Here is an 18096-nt window from a genome sequence, read left to right as displayed (position 1 = left end):
ACGGCCAACTCATTCATAGTGGTGCTGGGATTTGAACCCAGGATCTCCTGTTTACTAGACAGGCACTTTGGCCAACTAAGCCACAGCACCTACTTGTAATCATCACACCTTTCACTAAATGACAGGAAAGTAATATGAACACAACTTCATGAAGTTGGAAAAACTAAAGTACACCAGTTAAAAGGCCAACTCATTCAAAGGTACTGCTGGGATTTGAACCCAGGATCTCCTGTTTACTAGACAGGCACTTTGACAACTAAGCCACAGCACCTTGTAGTTGTAATTACAACACTTTCACTAATGCAGGACATATATAAAACAACTTCAAATTGTTTGAAAAACTAAAGTACACAGTTCAAAGGCCAACTCATTCATAGGTATGCTGGGATTTGACCTAGGATCTCCTGTTTACGAGACGGGCACTTGCCCAACTAAGCCACAGCACCTTTTACTTGTAATTATCACACTTTCACTAAATGACAGGACATAATATGAAAACAACTTCAAGTAGTTGGAAAAACTAAAGTACATTAGTTAAACCAACTCATTCATAGGAAATGCTGGGATTTAAACCCAGGATCTCCTGTTTACTAGACAGGCACTTTGGCCAACTAATCCACAGCACCTATTAGTTGAAATCATCACACTTTCACTAAATGACAGAAAGTATATGAAAACAACTTCATGTAGTTGGAAAAACTAAAGTACACCAGTTAAATAATTCAAAGGTGCTGCTGGGATTTGAACCCAGGATCTCTGTTTACAAGACAGGCACTTTGACCTAAGCCACAGCACCTTGTAGTTGTAATAATAACACTCACTAAATGCCAGGATATAATATGAAAACAACTTCAAGTAGTTGGAAAAACTAAAGTACATTAGTTAAAAGGCCAACTCATTCATAGTTGCTGCTGGGATTTAAACCCAGGATCTCCTGTTCACTAGACTAGCAGTTTGACCAACTAAGCCACAGCACCTTTAGTTGAAATTACAACACTTTCACTAATTGCCAGGACATAGTATGAAAACAACTTTAAATAGTTGGAAAAACTAAAGTACATCAATTGTCAAATAATAATTCATGGTGCTGCTGGGATTTGAACCCAGGATCTCCTGTTTACTAGACAGGCACTTTGACACACTAAGCCACAGCACCTTGTAGTTGTAATAATAACACTTTCACTAAATGACAGGACATAATATGAAAACAACTTCAAGTAGTTGGAAAAACTAAAGTACACAGTTCAAAGGCCAACTCATTCATAGGTACTGCTGGGATTTGAACCCAGGATCTCCTGTTTACTAGACAGGCACTTTAACAAACTAAGCCACAGCACTTGTAGCTGCAATAATAACACTTTCACTAAATGCCAGGACATAATATGAAAACAACTTCAAGTAGTTGGAAAAACTAAAGTACACCAGTTCAAAGGTCAACTCATTACATAGGTGCTGGGATTTGAACCCAGGATCAAACTAAGCCACAAACTAAGCCACAGCACCTTTTACTTGTAATCATCACACTTTCACTAAATGACAGGACATATTATGAAAACAACTACAGTAGTTGGAAAAACTAAAGTACACCAGTTAAAAGGCCAACTCATTCATAGGTACTGCTGGGATTTGAACCCAGGATCTCCTGTTTAATAGACAGGCACTTTGGCCAACTAAGCCACAGCACCTATTACTTGTAATCATCACACTTTCACTAAATGACAGAAAGTAATATGAACACAACTTCATGAAGTTGGAAAACTAAAGTACACCAGTTAAAAGGACAAATCATTCAAGGTGCTGCTGGGTTTGAACCCAGGATCCCCTGTTTACTAGACAGGCACTTTGACACACTAAGCCACAGCACCTTGTAGTTGTAATAATAACACTCACTAAATGCCAGGATATAATATGAAAACAACTTCAAGTAGTTTGAAAAACTAAAGTACATCAGTTCAAAGGTCAACTAATTCATGCTGCTGCTGGGATTTGAACCCAGGATCTCCTGTTTACTAGACAGGCACTTTGACACACTAAGCCACAGCACCTTGTAGTTGTAATAATAACACTTTCACTAAATGACAGGACATAATATGAAAACAACTTCAAGGAGTTGGAAAAAAAAGTACACCAGTTAAAAGGTCAACTCATACAATGGTGCTGCTGGGATTTGAACCCAGGATCTCCTATTTACTAGACAGGCACTTTAACAAACTAAGCCACAGCACCTATTACTTGTAATCATCAGACTTTCACTAAATGACAGGACATATTATGAAAACAACTTCAAGTAGTTGGAAAAACTAAAGTACACCAGTTAAAAGGCCAACTCATTCATAGGTACTGCTGGGATTTGAACTCAGGATCTCTGTTTACTAGACAGGCACTTTGGCCAACTAAGCCACAGCACCTATTACTTGTAATAATCACACTTTCACTAAATGACAGAAAGTAATATGAAAACAACTTCATGTTGTTGGAAAAAAACTAAAGTACACCAGTTAAAAGGCAAACTATTCAAAGGTGCTGCTGGGATTTGAACCCAGGATCTCCTTTACTAGACAGGCACTTTGACCAACTAATCCACAGCACCTTGTAGTTGTAATTACAACACTTTCACTAATTGCCAGGACATAGTATAAAAACAACTTCAAATTGTTTGGAAAACTAAAGTACACCAGTTCAAAGGCCAACTCATTCATAGGTATTGCTGGATTTGAACCTAGGATCTCCTGTTTACGAGACGGGCACTTTGCCCAACTAAGTCACAGCACCTTTTACTTGTAATTATCACACTTTCACTAAATGACAGGACATAATATGAAAACAACTTCAAGTAGTTGGAAAACTAAAGTACATTAGTTAAACGGCCAACTCATTCATAGGTGCTGCTGGGATTTGAACCCAGGATCTCCTGTTTACTAGACAGGCACTTTGGCCAACTAAGCCACAGCACCTTGTAGTTGTAATCATCACACTTTCACAAAATGACAGAAAGTAATATGAAAACAACTTCATGTAGTTTGAAAAACTAAAGTACACCAGTTAAAAGGCCAACTAATTCAAAGGTGCTGCTGGGATTTGAACCCAGGATCTCCTGTTTACTAGACAGGCACTTTGACCACTAAGCCAGCACCTTGTAGTTGTAATAATAACACTTTCACTAAATGACAGGACATAATATGAAACAACTTCAAGTAGTTGGAAAAACTAAAGTACACCAGTTCAAAGGCCAACTCATTCATAGGTACTGCTGGGATTTGAACCCAGGATCTCCTGTTTAGACAGGCACTTTAACAACTAAGCCACAGCACCATGTAGCTGTAATAATAACACTTTCACTAAATGCCAGGACATAATATGAAAACAACTTCAAGTAGTTGGAAAAACTAAAGTACACCAGTTAAAAGGTCAACTCCAATGGTGCTGCTGGGATTGAACCCAGGATCTCCTATTTACTAGACAGGCACTATACAAACTAAGCCACAGCACCTTTTACTTGTAATAATCAGACTTTCACTAAATGACAGGACATATATGAAACAACTTCAAGTAGTTGGAAAAACTAAAGTACACCAGTTAAAAGACCAACTCATTCATAGGTACTGCTGGGATTTGAACCCAGGATCTCCTGTTACTAGACAGGCACTTTGACAACTAAGCCACAGCACCTTGTAGTTGTAATAATAACACTTTCACTAAATGACAGGACATAATATGAAAACAACTTCAAGTAGTTGAAAAAAACTAAAGTACACCAGTTCAAAGGCAACTCATACATAGGTACTGCTGGGTTTTGAACCCAAGATCTCCTGTTTATGAGACAGGCACTTTAACAAACTAAGCCACAGCACCTTGTAGCTGTAATAATAACACTTTCACTAAATGACAGGACATAATATGAAAACAACTTCAAGTAGTTGGAAAAACTAAAGTACACCAGTTAAAAGGTCAACTCATACAATGGTGCTGCTGGGATTGAACCCAGGATCCTATTTACTAGACAGGCACTTTAACAAACTAAGCCACAGCACCTATTACTTGTAATCATCAGACTTTCACTAAATGACAGGACATATTATGAAAACAACTTCAAGTAGTTGGAAAAACTAAAGTACACCAGTTAAAAGGCCAACTCATTCATAGGTACTGCTGGGATTTGAACTCAGGATCTCCTTTTTACTAGACAGGCACTTTGGCCAACTAAGCCACAGCACCTATTACTTGTAATCATAACACTTTCACTAAATGACAGAAAGTAATATGAAAACAACTTCATGTTGGAAAAACTAAAGTACACCAGTTAAAAGGCAACTAATACAAAGGTGCTGCTGGGATTTGAACCCAGGATCTCCTGTTTACTAGACAGGCACTTTGACACTAAGCCACAGCACCTTGTAGTTGTAATTACAACACTTTCACTAATTGCCAGGACATAGTATAAAAACAACTTCAAATTGTTTGAAAAACTAAAGTACAGTTAAAGGCCAACTCATTCATAGGTACTGCTGGATTTGAAACCTAGGATCTCCTGTTTACGAGACGGGCACTTTGCCCAACTAAGCCACAGCACCTTTTATTTGTAATTACACACTTTCACTAAATGACAGGACATAATATGAAAACAACTTCAAGTAGTTGGAAAAACTAAAGTACATTAGTTAAACGGCCAACTCATTCAAGGTGCTGCTGGGATTTGAACCCAGGATCTCCTGTTTACTAGACAGGCACTTTGGCCAACTAAGCCACAGCACCTATTAGTTGTAATCATCACACTTTCACTAAATGACAGAAAGTAATATGAAAACAACTTCATGTAGTTGAAAAACTAAAGTACACCAGTTAAAAGGCAACTAATTCAAGGTGCTGCTGGGATTTGAACCCAGGATCTCCTGTTTACAAGACAGGCACTTTGACCAACTAAGCCACAGCACCTTGTAGTTGTAATAATAACACTCACTAAATGCCAGGATATAATATGAAAACAACTTCAAGTAGTTGGAAAAACTAAAGTACATCAGTCAAATTGTCAAATAATTCAATGGTGCTGCTGGATTTGAACCCAGGATCTCTGTTTACTAGACAGGCACTTTGACCACTAAGCCACAGCACCTTGTAGTTGTAATAATAACACTTTCACTAAATGACAGGACATAATATGAAAACAACTTCAAGGAGTTGGAAAAACTAAAGTACACCAGTTCAAAGGCCAAACTCATTCATAGGTACTGCTGGGATTTGAACCAGGATCTCCTGTTTACGAGACAGGCAATTTAACAACTAAGCCACAGCACCTTGTAGCTGTAATAATCACACTTTCACTAAATGACAGAAAGTAATATGAAAACAACTTCATGTAGTTTGAAAAACTAAAGTACACAGTTAAAGGCCAACTAATTCAAAGGTGCTGCTGGGATTTGAACCCAGGATCTCCTGTTTACTAGACAGGCACTTTAACTAAGCCACAGCACCTATTACTTGTAATATCATCACTTTCACTAAATGACAGGACATATTATGAAAACAACTTCAAGTAGTTGGAAAAACTAAAGTACACCAGTCAAAGGCCAACTCATTCATGGGAACTGCTGGGATTTGAACCTAGGATCTCCTGTTCTCGAGACGGGCACTTTGCCCAACTAAGCCACAGCACCTTTAGTTGTAATAATACACTTTCACTAAATGACAGACATAATATGAAAACAACTTCAAGTAGTTCAAAAAAACTAAAGTACACCAGTTAAAAGGCAAACTCATTCATAGGTACTGCTGGGATTTGAACCCAGGATCTCCTGTTTACGAGACAGGCACTTTACCCAACTAAGCCACAGCACCTTTTACTTGCAATCATCACACTTTCACTAAATGACAGGACATAATATGAAAATAACTTCAAGCAGTTGGAAAAACTAAAGTATACCAGTTAAAAGGCCAACTCATTCATAGGTGCTGCTGGGATTTGAACCCAGGATCTCCTGTTTACTAGACAGGCACTTTGGCCAACTAAGCCACAGCACCTATTACTTGTAATCATCACACTTTCACTAAATGACAGAAAATATGAAAACAACTTCATGTATTTGGAAAAAGTAAAGTACACCAGTTAAAAGGCAACTAATTCAAAGGTGCTGCTGGGATTTGAACCCAGGATCTCCTTTTTACTAGACAGGCACTTTGACCAACTAAGCCACAGCACCTTGTAGCTGTAATAATAACACTTTCACTAAATGCCAGGACATAATATGAAAACAACTTCAAGTAGTTGGAAAAACTAAAGTACACCAGTTAAAAGGCCAACTCATTCAAAGGTGCTGCTGGGATTTGAACCCAGGATCTCCTGTTTACAAGACAGGCACTTTGACCAACTAAGCCACAGCACCTTGTAGTTGTAATAATAACACTCACTAAATGCCAGGATAATATGAAAACAACTTCAAGTAGTTGAAAAACTAAAGTACATCAGTCAAATTGTCAAATAATTCAATGGTGCTGCTGGGATTTGAACCCAGGATCTCCTGTTTACTAGACAGGCACTTTGACACACTAAGCCACAGCACCTTGTAGTTGTAATAATAACACTTTCACTAAATGACAGGACATAATATGAAAACAACTTCAAGGAGTTGGAAAAACTAAAGTACACCAGTTCAAAGGCCAACTCATTCATAGGTACTGCTGGGATTTGAACCAGGATCTCCTGTTTACGAGACAGGCAATTTAACAAACTAAGCCACAGCACCTTGTAGCTGTAATAATCACACTTTCACTAAATGACAGAAAGTAATATGAAAACAACTTCAGTAGTTGGAAAAACTAAAGTACACCAGTTAAAAGGCAACTCATTCATAGGTGCTGCTGGGATTTGAACCCAGGATCTCCTGTTTACTAGACAGGCACTTTAACAAACTAAGCCACAGCACCTATTACTTGTAATCATCAGACTTTCACTAATTGACAGGACATATTATGAAAACAACTTCAAGTAGTTGGAAAAACTAAAGTACACCAGTTCAAAGGCCAACTCATTCATGGGAATGCTGGGATTTGAACCTAGGATCTCCTGTTCTCGAGACGGGCACTTTGCCCAACTAAGCCACAGCACCTTGTAGTTGTAATAATAACACTTTCACTAAATGACAGGACATAATATGAAAACAACTTCAAGTAGTTCAAAAAAACTTAAGTACACCAGTTAAAAGGCAAACTCATTCACAGGTACTGCTGGGATTTGAACCCAGGATCTCCTGTTACGAGACAGGCACTTTGATCAACTAAGCCACAGCACCTTTTACTTGTAATTATCACACTTTCACTAAATGACAAGACATAATATGAAAACAACTTCAAGTAGTTGGAAAAACTAAAGTACATTAGTTAAATGGCCAACTCATTCATAGGTGCTGCTGGGATTTGAACCCAGGATCTCCTTACTAGACAGGCACTTTGGCCAACTAAGCCACAGCACCTATTACTTGTAATCATCACACTTTCACTAAATGACAGAAAGTAATATGAAAACAACTTTATTTGGAAAAACTAAAGTACACCAGTTAAAGGCCAAATAATTCAAAGGTGCTGCTGGGATTTGAACCCAGGATCTCCTTTTACTAGACAGGCACTTTAACCAACTAAGCCACAGCACCTTGTAGCTGTAATAATAACACTTTCACTAAATGCCAGGACATAATTTGAAAACAACTTCAAGTAGTTGGTAAAACTAAAGTACACTAGTTAAAAGGTCAACTCATTCAAAGATGCTGCTGGGATTTGAACCCAAGATCTCCTATTTACGAGACAGGCACTTTAACCAACTAAGCCACAGCACCTTGTAGCTGTAATAATAACACTTTCACTAAATGCCAGGACATAATATGAAAACAACTTCAAGTAGTTGGAAAAACTAAAGTACACCAGTTAAAAGGCCAACTCATTCAAAGGTGCTGCTGGGATTTGAACCCAGGATCTCCTGTTTACAAGACAGGCACTTTGACCAACTAAGCCACAGCACCTTGTAGCTGTAATAATCACTTTCACTAAATGCCAGGACATAATATGAAAACAACTTCAAGTAGTTGGAAAAACTAAAGTACACCAGTTAAAAGGTCAACTCATACAATGGTGCTGCTGGGATTTGAACCCAGGATCTCATTTACTAGACAGGCACTTTACAAACTAAGCCACAGCACCTATTACTTGTAATCATCACTTTCACTAAATGACAGGACATATTATGAAAACAACTTCAAGTAGTTGAAAAAAACTAAAGTACACCAGTTAAAAGGCCAACTCATTCATAGGTACTGCTGGGATTTGAACCCAGGATCTCATGTTTACTAGTCAGGCACTTTGACCAACTAAGCCACAGCACCTTGTAGTTGTAATAATAACACTTTCACTAAATGACAGGACATAATATGAAAACAACTTCAAGTAGTTGAAAAAAACTAAAGTACACCAGTTAAAAGGCAAACTCATTCACAGGTACTGCTGGGATTTGAACCCAGGATCTCCTGTTTACGAGACAGGCACTTTGACCAACTAAGCCACAGCACCTTGCTTGTAATTACACACTTTCACTAATTGCCAGGACATAGTATAAAACAACTTCAAATAGTTTGAAAAAACTAAAGTACACCAGTTCAAAGGCCAACTCTTTCATAGGTACTGCTGGGATTTGAACCTAGGATTCCTGTTTACGACGGGCACTTTGCCCAACTAAGCCACAGCACCTTTTACTTGTAATTATCACACTTTCACTAAATGACAGGACATAATATGAAAACAACTTCAAGCAGTTGGAAAAAACTAAAGTACATTAGTTAAAACGGCCAACTCATTCATAGGTGCTGCTGGGATTTGAACCAGGATCTCCTGTTTACTAGACAGGCACTTTGGCCAACTAAGCCACAGCACCTTACTTGTAATCATCACACTTTCACTAAATGACAGAAAGTAATATGAAAACAACTTCATAGTTGGAAAAACTAAAGTAAACACAAGTTACAAGTCAATATTCAAAGGTGCTGCTGGGATTTGAACCCAGGATCTCCTGTTTACTAGACAGGCACTTTGACACACTAAGCCACAGCACCTCTTACTTGTAATCATCACACTTTCACTAAATGACAGAACATAATATGAAAACAACTTCAAGTAGTTGGAAAAACTAAAGTACACCAGTTAAAAGGCCAACTATTTCAAAGGTGCTGCTGGGATTTGAACCCATGGTCTCCTGTTTACAAGACAGGCACTTTGACCAACTTAGCCACAGCACCTTGTAGTTGTAATAATAACACTTTCACTAAATGCCAGGACATAGTATAAAAACAACTTCAAATAGTTGAAAAACTAAAGTACATCAGTTGGCAATCAGTCAAATCATTCAAAGGTACTCTGGGATAAACCCAGGATCTCCTGTTTACAGACAGGGATTTGGACAACTAAGCCACAGCACCTTGTAGTTGTATTTATAACACTTTCACTAAATGCCAGGATATAATATGAAAACAACTTCAAGTAGTTGGAAAAACTAAAGTACATTAGTTAAAAGGCCAACTCATTCATAGGTACTGCTGGGATTTGAACCCAGGATCTCTTGTTTACGAGACAGGCACTTTAACCAACTAAGCCACAGCACCTTGTAGCTGTAATAATAACACTTTCACTAAATGCCAGGACATAATATGAAAACAACTTCAAATAGTTGGAAAAACTAAAGTACATCAGTCAAATTGTCAAATAATTCAATGGCGCTGCTGGGATTTAAACCCAGGATCTCCTGTTTACTAAGCAGGCACTTTGACCACACTAAGCGACACACCTTGTAGTTGTAATAACATTTTCACTAAATGCCAGGACATATTATAAAAACAACTTCAAGTAGTTTGGAAAAACTAAAGTACAGAAAAGGACAAAAAAGGCCAACTCATTCAATGGTGCTGCTGGGTTTTGAACCCAGGATCTCCTGTTTACTAGACAGGCACTTGACCAACTAAGCCACAGCACCTTGTAGTTGTAATAATAACACTCACTAAATGCCAGGATATAATATGAAAACAACTTCAAGTAGTTTGAAAAACTAAAGTACATCAGTCAAATTGTCAAATAATTCATGGTGCTGCTGGGATTTGAACCAGGATCTCCTGTTTATAGACAGGCAGTTTGACACACTAAGCCACAGAACCTTGTAGTTGAAATACAACACTTTCACTAAATGCCAGGACATAGTATGAAAACAACTTCAAATAGTTTGAAAAACTAAAGTACATCAGTCAAACTGTCAATAATTCAAAGGTACTCTGGGATTTGAACCCAGGATCTCTGTTTACAAGACAGGGATCTTGCACAACTAAGCCACAGCACCTTGTAGTTGCATTTATACACTTTAACTAAATGCAGGATATAATATGAAAACAACTTCAAGTAGTTGGAAAAACTAAAGTGAGTTAAAAGACCAACTCATTCATAGGTACTGCTGGGATTTGAACCCAGGATCTCTTTTTACGAGACAGGCACTTTGACCAACTAAGCCACAGCACCTTGTAGTTGTAATAATAACACTTTACTAAATGCCAGGACATAATATGAAAACAACTTCAAATAGTTGAAAAACTAAAGTACATCAGTCAAATTGAAATTCAAAGGTACTCCTGGGATTTAAACCCAGGATCTCCTGTTTACTAGACAGGCATTTTGACCAACTAAGCGACACCACCTTGTAGTATAATAACATTTTCACTAAATGCCAGGACATATTATGAAAACAACTTCAAGTAGTTGGAAAAATTAAAGTACACCAGTTAAAAGGCCAAATCATTCAATGGTGCTGCTGGGTTTGAACCCAGGATCTGTTTACTAGACAGGCACTTTGACCAACTAAGCCACAGCACCTTGTAGTTGTAATAATAACACTCACTAAATGCCAGGATAATATGAAAACAACTTCAAGTAGTTTGAAAAACTAAAGTACATCAGTCAAATTGTCAAAAATTCAATGGCGGCTGGGATTTGAACCCAGGATCTCCTGTTTATTAGACAGGCACTTTGACACACTAAGCACACACCTTGTAGTTGTAATAATAACATTTTCACTAAATGACAGGACATATATGAAAACAACTTCAAGGAGTTGGAAAAACTAAAGTACACAGTTCAAAGGCCAACATTCATGGTACTGCTGGGTTTTGAACCCAGATCTCCTGTTTACGAGACAGGCACTTTACAAACTAAGCCACAGCACCTTGTAGCTGTAATAATAACATTTTTCACTAAATGCCAGGACATAATATAAAAAACAACTTCAAGTAGTTTGAAAAACTAAAGTACACCAGTTAAAAGGTCAACTCATACATGGTACTGCTGGGATTTGAACCCAGGATCTCCTTTTACGAGACAGGCACTTTAACAAACTAAGCCACAGCACCTTTACTGTAATCATCACTTTCACTAAATGACAGGACATAATATGAAAACAACTTCAAGTAGTTGGAAAAACTAAAGTACACCAGTTAAAAGGCCAACTCATTCATAGGTACTGCTGGGATTTGAACCCAGGATCTCATGTTTACTAGTCAGGCACTTTGACCAACTAAGCCACAGCACCTTGTAGTTGTAATAATAACACTTTCACTAAATGCCAGGACATAATATGAAAACAACTTCAAGTTTGGAAAAACTAAAGTACAACAGTCAAAAGGCAACTCATTCAAAGGTACTGCTGGGATTTGAACCCAGGATCTCCTTTTTACAAGACAGGCACTTTGCCAACTAAGCCACAGCACCTTGTAGTTGTAATAACACTTTCAATAAATGCCAGGATAAATATGAAAACAACTTCAAGTAGTTGGAAAAACTAAAGTACATTAGTTAAAGGCCAACTCATTCATAGTACTGCTGGGATTTAAAACCAGGATCTGTTTACTAGACAAGCACTTTAACCAACTAAGCGACAGCACCTTGTATGAATAATACACTTTCACTAATTGACAGGACCTAATATGAAAACAACTTCAAATAGTTGGAAAAACTAAAGTACATCAGTAAAAGTCAAATATTCAATGTGCTGCTGGGATTTGAACCCAGGATCTCATGTTTACTAGACAGGCACTTTGCCCAACTAAGCCACAGCACCTTTTACTTGTAATTATCAGACTTTCACTAAATGACAGGACATATTATGAAAACAAGTTCAAGTAGTCGGAAAAACTAAAGTACACCAGTTCAAAGGCCAACTCATTCATAGGTACTGCTGGGATTTGAACCCAGGATCTCCTGTTTACTAGACAGGCACTTTGACCAACTAAGCCACAGCACCTTTTACTTGTAATCATCACACTTTCACTAAATGACAGGACATAATATGAAAACAACTTCAAGTAGTTGGAAAAACTAAAGTACATTAGTTAAAAGGCCAATCCATTCATAGGTACTGCTGGGATTTGAACCCAGGATCTCTTGTTTACTAGACAAGCATTTTGAACAAATAAGCTACAGCACATCTCTCTCGCTATCTTATTACCTTTTATTGATGCCAGGACATATAGGAAAAACAACTTCTGGGAGTAAGTAAAACTAAATACATCAGTCAGTAGGCCACTAATTCAGGTGCTACTAGGATTTGAACCCAGTATCCCCTGTTTACTAGATAGGCACTTTGACCAACTTAGCAACTTGTAACATTGAAATAAATCCTTTTTTTCAATATGCCAGGAAATGTTTTGAAACTGACTTCAAATATGAAAAAATTTAAGCAAAAAAATTTATCAGTTTTTTGAAGCTTTTTGTTGAATGCTACTGCTGGGATTTGAACCTATCATATTCTATTTACTTGACAAGCACTTTGACCAAATTAGCCACTGCCCCTATGAAGTTTCAGAGTACATTAAGACAACTGCACAAGAATTTCATGTTATTCTCGATGTAAAATATATTTTCACAGCCTTGTCTTATTTACTACTCTGATTGCATCGGTTCTGCTACAAACTCCTGTTAATTTTTCTATTTACATTAGTTGACCTTTATTTCAACAACAGATCAACACTTTGAATCGTTTCAAACATGTTTTTATTAAAATACAGTATGAATCAACAGGCTCATTGTTTCGCAGCAGCATCAGTAACACATGTTAAACCTCCAGGTGTTGATCTGTGTCAATCTCTGGACCACGGCTGCGAACATCTGTGTGTCAGCACCACTGACTCCTACATCTGTAATTGTAATGAGGGATTCCTGCTGGCTGACGATGGGAAAAGATGTGAAAGTAAAGTCTTAGCATCTTTTGTTTTTTTATTCTTAGATGCAACTCATGTTAAAACAAACAAACAAACAAAATCTACATCAAGACGTTTTTCATGTATTTGCGCCTGACAGGACCAGGCTGTCACGACGGAGTCATGGATTTGGTGTTTGTGATCGATGGCTCCAAGAGTTTGGGCCCCGCCAACTTTGAACTGGTCAAGCAGTTCGTCAACAGCATCGTGGACTCGCTGGAAGTCTCCAGGATGGCCACGCGCGTCGGACTCATCCAGTTCTCCACCAAGGTGCGCACAGAGTTCTCTCTGGGCCAGCACGCCGCAGCGCGGGACGTCAAGCGGGCTGAGCCAGATGCGGTACATGGGGAGGGGCTCCATGACCGGCTCGGCGCTGCGCCACATGTTCCAGTTCAGCTTTTCGGAGAAGGAAGGCGCCAGGCTGAACGTCCCGCGTTTGCGTGGTGTTCACCGACGGAAGGTCGCAGGATGATGTTTCCGAGTGGGCCAGCAGAGCAAAGACCTCGGGTGATATGAGGGACTTTGTCTTTATTCAGACTTTCTAACGAAGGCGTGATCTGTCTGATACTGAACTGGGGCCTTCGCTCTGTTTTCTGCTTCTCTCAGGGGTGACGATATACGCGCTGGGCGTTGGGAAGGCCATTGAACAGGAGCTGAGGGAAATCGCTTCAGAGCCTCCTGAGATGCATCTCTATTACGCGGAGGACTTTGAGAAAATGGGAGAAATTACAAAGAAACTGAAGTCAAGGATGTGTAAAGGTGATCACTTAGTATGAACTGATTTTACTGCAATCTCCCCAAGTGTGTTTGGTCTCATTTCTTTTAGTGCAAATATTTCATTTAATGTGCTTAAAATGAGACAAAAGGGTAACTTTTTCAGCAAGAACTAAGATTGTTTTAAGTCAATAATTCCCTAACGTTGATATAAAAGTGATGGTTACACTGGCAGGTTATTTAACTTTGTGAAAATATCTGCATGGATGCTGATATTTCATCCCCAGATGTAAAACTTGGAAGTATAAATTGTATAAATAAAGTTGTTTGATTAAGTATAACAAGATGTTTTTTTCCATGTTATCGGTGAAATAATCTAACAATTGAATTGCATTTTTTAGTCAATATTAAGAAATTAGTTCATTAAAACAAGCTTCTTTTTCTTTCTGAAAAGTTACTTGTTAGTTTTGTCTTACTTCAAGTGTACTGAAATGTTTGTAGTAGAAACCAGATCAAAAATAGTTTGCAAGATTTTCTGTTTCTGCAGCATAAAAAAAGTATAATTTTTCTAAAAAAAATAAATTGGAACAGAATGAGATCAAGAGGAAAAGAAACCCTTCTTTTTGTGTTATATCCGGAAATTTAGAGTTTCCACTATTTCCACTCTGGCATTTTGTATATAAAAAAAGGCCAGTTACAGTAACAACGTTCTTTTATGTCAGCTGAGCGTCACTCTCACCTGGTGCCTGTGGAACAAGCGGCACTCAGAACCGGTTCCTGACCGGAGCAGGACCGGGCGTTTCCCCTCACGGCCCCGTGTTGTAAACGAAAAGTCAAAAACAAGTGCTAACCATGTTCAATTTTGCCCCTACAGACAAACCGGCAGATGAAAGCTTGTGTCGGTGTGAGAGCGTGATCATGTTTCAGAACCAAGTGACAGAGAAACTGAAGAACCTGGCTCAGAGTAATATCCTTTTTTTGTTTTTGCTGGGTTGCTGCACAGCGATAATAACAGGATTTATGGTAAAACGACAAAGCTGATGAGGTGAAAAAGAAAAATTAAATAAATAAACTGCAGATGTTTTAAAATGGGGTCTCAGTGGTATTTGTGCACTTTATCTTCAGTGCACATCTAAGAGTTATGCTTATTTTTGTAATTTTTTAATCGGCAAATTGTTTCTATATTTAGCTATACTGATCTGGCACATAACTTGTTATTATTACATTAGCAAAATTATAGGTGTGGGCCATCTTACAAGGATGCCCACACATGAGAATGATGTCATGTCCAAAACCAACATCTCACAGCCTTCACCCAATCAGACTCAGTCTGTAAGCTAAACTAGCTGGTCCCACTACAACACGGTTCTGGTTTTAAAATAAAGATGACCCAGTTCATAAAAACAATCTGCTACAGTCTCTCTTGTCCTCTAGCCTCACAGAGGGAGAATATTGCTTCCGCCACGAGAATTATTATTCTTCCATACCTGTTTGTTTACCTCTTCAGACCTAGATAGCTTTCCAGAAATAAACCGTCTGGAGGTTGAAGCCGAGGACGAGACAGACATATCCTCAGCAGGGACGAGACGAGGCTGCAGAAACAGCAAGACCATTTTAATTTCACTTCATATTTGACACATTTGATTATATTCACTGTCTTGTTCTTTATGTATCTTTACATAAAAATCCTCGAGAAAGCTTTTAAAAGAGCATTTGTTATTCAGTGCTGTATTCATAAGGTGTTTCCCAACATATGTCCAGTTAATGGATGCTAGAAAAAGTATGATTTACAAAGAGGCTCTTTTTGGGGAACCTTTTTGAATAGCAGTATCTGTCATATCTTTATTTGTTTTCCAACATTGGATGTATTTCTTGTTAGCCTCTTTAACACGAGTACTTGAAGCGATGTCAAAGAAGCTGGAGACTCTGGAGAACCAAGTGGTGAACAAATGAAATTCTGGTGCTGCCTGGTTCTGATGGGATCGTCCTCAACTGTTGATGCTGTTCATTGTCTCACAGCACGATGTGACGTTTTTCCATTAGGTGGTCCTGTTTTACATCCTATATCTCAGCATGTCTGTATTTGTGGGTCATACATTAGCTCTAATAGAAACCTTATCTTCTTATGAAACAAGCCTTGTAAGATGCAACGCTGCAATAGATGGAGGTTTATATATTTAGATAAATATATAAAGTTTTGGTCCTTCTAAGGGCTGCCCTTTTGCTGCAAAGATGATTTAAAATCTAAATTTTATCAGATGCACAGGAAGCTAAATTAACTATAGAAACTTAACATGAGATATTTCAATTCAGACACATAATAAATACATAATCTAGTCATTGATTCTACTTTATTAATTAGTCTAAATCTGCACAAGATATAACCCCCCCACCCCAAAAGCATCTCCCATTTTGAGGTCTGGTTAATATTACACTGGATGAAAACAGCATTAATTTGGTGTTCAATATACCCTGATGACATTGACTAAGAAGTGTCTGGAATTTTTATGGGATTTTTTCAGCCATCATTATGCTGGTCATCAGTTCAATCTCAATCCAAACACACTAAGGCGGTCCAAATCCAGGAAAGAATCGAAAATTCTCTTTATGTGTGGTTTCACAAATAAAATGATATTTTCATGCAATTTGTTTAAGAAATTTGACCAGTCCATTCCATCAATGGATTGGAGATGTTTAAAAGTTGTCCAAAGTCCAGAAACATATTTATGTAGCTCCTTATTTTAGCAGAAAAACAAAATCCTCAAATCAGACATCAAGATCAGAACATAACACATGACTACATTTGTTCCTCCCTCGTGTTGCCCCCCTGCTCCATGCCGCCCTGGGCAGAAATCCAGGAAGTCATGGTTTTTCAACTGAAGTGCTCTCCCACTTTAGACACTTTATTTGTGAAGAAAGTTGACTATTTTATTGAAGATTGTACAGCATACCAATGAATAAACATTTAAATATCAGATTTTCTGTGCCTTGATTTTCTTTGATCCATCCATCTGTTGGCTGTACCTGCCTATCCTGGCCTCACTCTCTTCTTCTAATTTGCATTATTTGTTGTTATTTCAACTGTGAACTTTATGTTTTCTCTCAGTTACTTTATTTTTATGGAAGCTACAGCAGAACATGTATGCAGCTGGGAGCATCTTTTGGTATTTTACTCATCATTAACACAGAAAGCAATCCTCCTACATCAGCTCCTCTGTTTGTTTTCGTGTCTTAAGCCTCCAGCCGCTCGAACTGACCCAGCTTTAGTTGTGCTGGAAATTTCTTCCTGTTAAGGGGGTAGCACATTATGTAAAAATCAACTTTTTTGACCGTTACATCTTGTTATAATGTTATTACCTGGTTAAAAACAAACCTGGCGTGCTGACTATTTCATGCTTGTCTGAATCATGATTTGAATCTCCCACATCAGCCATTCAGCTGTGTTTGCTCTGCTTCCATGTCACAGAGCAGTTCTCCCCCACTCAGCTCCTTCAGACTAGTCAGCAGCAATTAGCAAACACCGGTGGAACTGCTGAGCTCGTGATAGAAGATTTTCTGTTTTTACTCAGCGTTTACCAGTGAAATGCTTGTAAAAATATCAAAGAGTTAATAGAGAAGCCATGTTGTGATGACTTCATGAAGGTGGAATATCAGAAAGATCAGGAGATTTTAAAGAGACAGAGGCCAAATTTCAAGGTGTTAAATTACAAAGTAAAATTTATTTTAAATCATATTTGATATGTAGAGTATTTTCATAATAAGTGACGTCAACACAGTAACTCGACTGTGCTACAAAATGGTACTATGTGCCTGGAAAATACACAATCCTGCCTCTTTAAAGGTTTTTTTTTTCTCTCCAGTGTCTGTGGAGATGATACTTGTCATGGAATGACGCCATACAAATGAAATGAACTGAATTCAATGTTAATCCACTGATCCACTTATAAAATTCAACTTTCTACTTTGATGTTTGTTGCATGTGCAGTTTGACACTTCACCACCAGGGGGAGGATCTGTGCCACACAGGCCTCAGAGGGGAGGACACTGACCTCACAAGTGTTTGTTTCCTCCTCCTCCTCCTGCTGCTGCTGCATGGATAGTTCTACATTAGAGCTGG

The 18096-nt window shown here is 38.2% G+C and overlaps 22 non-coding genes and 1 pseudogene across 22 annotated transcripts; 1 reads left to right on the top strand and 22 right to left on the bottom strand.

Moving 5' to 3' along the window:
- The window catches only part of LOC129367693 (matrilin-2-like), a 44393-nt pseudogene extending 27439 nt beyond the window's left edge, over positions 1–16954 (top strand).
- On the bottom strand, positions 1083–1156 carry trnat-agu (transfer RNA threonine (anticodon AGU)). The gene has a single exon. It is a non-coding gene; the product is annotated as a tRNA-Thr (tRNA).
- On the bottom strand, positions 1612–1685 carry trnan-auu (transfer RNA asparagine (anticodon AUU)). Its single transcript has one exon. It is a non-coding gene; the product is annotated as a tRNA-Asn (tRNA).
- trnat-agu (transfer RNA threonine (anticodon AGU)) lies at positions 2153–2226 on the bottom strand. The gene has a single exon. It is a non-coding gene; the product is annotated as a tRNA-Thr (tRNA).
- Positions 2881–2954, bottom strand: trnat-agu (transfer RNA threonine (anticodon AGU)). Its single transcript has one exon. It is a non-coding gene; the product is annotated as a tRNA-Thr (tRNA).
- Positions 4679–4752, bottom strand: trnat-agu (transfer RNA threonine (anticodon AGU)). Its single transcript has one exon. It is a non-coding gene; the product is annotated as a tRNA-Thr (tRNA).
- trnat-ugu (transfer RNA threonine (anticodon UGU)) lies at positions 4859–4932 on the bottom strand. Its single transcript has one exon. It is a non-coding gene; the product is annotated as a tRNA-Thr (tRNA).
- Positions 5759–5832, bottom strand: trnat-cgu (transfer RNA threonine (anticodon CGU)). The gene has a single exon. It is a non-coding gene; the product is annotated as a tRNA-Thr (tRNA).
- trnat-agu (transfer RNA threonine (anticodon AGU)) lies at positions 5942–6015 on the bottom strand. Its single transcript has one exon. It is a non-coding gene; the product is annotated as a tRNA-Thr (tRNA).
- On the bottom strand, positions 6121–6194 carry trnat-agu (transfer RNA threonine (anticodon AGU)). Its single transcript has one exon. It is a non-coding gene; the product is annotated as a tRNA-Thr (tRNA).
- trnat-ugu (transfer RNA threonine (anticodon UGU)) lies at positions 6304–6377 on the bottom strand. The gene has a single exon. It is a non-coding gene; the product is annotated as a tRNA-Thr (tRNA).
- trnat-agu (transfer RNA threonine (anticodon AGU)) lies at positions 6482–6555 on the bottom strand. The gene has a single exon. It is a non-coding gene; the product is annotated as a tRNA-Thr (tRNA).
- On the bottom strand, positions 6845–6918 carry trnat-agu (transfer RNA threonine (anticodon AGU)). Its single transcript has one exon. It is a non-coding gene; the product is annotated as a tRNA-Thr (tRNA).
- Positions 7750–7823, bottom strand: trnat-cgu (transfer RNA threonine (anticodon CGU)). Its single transcript has one exon. It is a non-coding gene; the product is annotated as a tRNA-Thr (tRNA).
- trnat-ugu (transfer RNA threonine (anticodon UGU)) lies at positions 7933–8006 on the bottom strand. The gene has a single exon. It is a non-coding gene; the product is annotated as a tRNA-Thr (tRNA).
- trnat-cgu (transfer RNA threonine (anticodon CGU)) lies at positions 8477–8550 on the bottom strand. The gene has a single exon. It is a non-coding gene; the product is annotated as a tRNA-Thr (tRNA).
- On the bottom strand, positions 9199–9272 carry trnat-ugu (transfer RNA threonine (anticodon UGU)). The gene has a single exon. It is a non-coding gene; the product is annotated as a tRNA-Thr (tRNA).
- trnat-cgu (transfer RNA threonine (anticodon CGU)) lies at positions 9562–9635 on the bottom strand. Its single transcript has one exon. It is a non-coding gene; the product is annotated as a tRNA-Thr (tRNA).
- trnat-agu (transfer RNA threonine (anticodon AGU)) lies at positions 9931–10003 on the bottom strand. The gene has a single exon. It is a non-coding gene; the product is annotated as a tRNA-Thr (tRNA).
- trnat-cgu (transfer RNA threonine (anticodon CGU)) lies at positions 10464–10536 on the bottom strand. The gene has a single exon. It is a non-coding gene; the product is annotated as a tRNA-Thr (tRNA).
- trnat-cgu (transfer RNA threonine (anticodon CGU)) lies at positions 11166–11237 on the bottom strand. The gene has a single exon. It is a non-coding gene; the product is annotated as a tRNA-Thr (tRNA).
- trnat-ugu (transfer RNA threonine (anticodon UGU)) lies at positions 11706–11778 on the bottom strand. The gene has a single exon. It is a non-coding gene; the product is annotated as a tRNA-Thr (tRNA).
- Positions 12237–12310, bottom strand: trnat-agu (transfer RNA threonine (anticodon AGU)). The gene has a single exon. It is a non-coding gene; the product is annotated as a tRNA-Thr (tRNA).
- Positions 16955–18096: the final 1142 nt, after the last annotated feature.

This window comes from Poeciliopsis prolifica, unplaced genomic scaffold (assembly GCF_027474105.1).
Source record: "Poeciliopsis prolifica strain line A6 unplaced genomic scaffold, Auburn_PproV2 SCAFFOLD017, whole genome shotgun sequence".
Lineage (NCBI taxonomy): Eukaryota > Metazoa > Chordata > Actinopteri > Cyprinodontiformes > Poeciliidae > Poeciliopsis > Poeciliopsis prolifica.
This window is presented reverse-complemented; position numbering and strand designations above follow the sequence as displayed.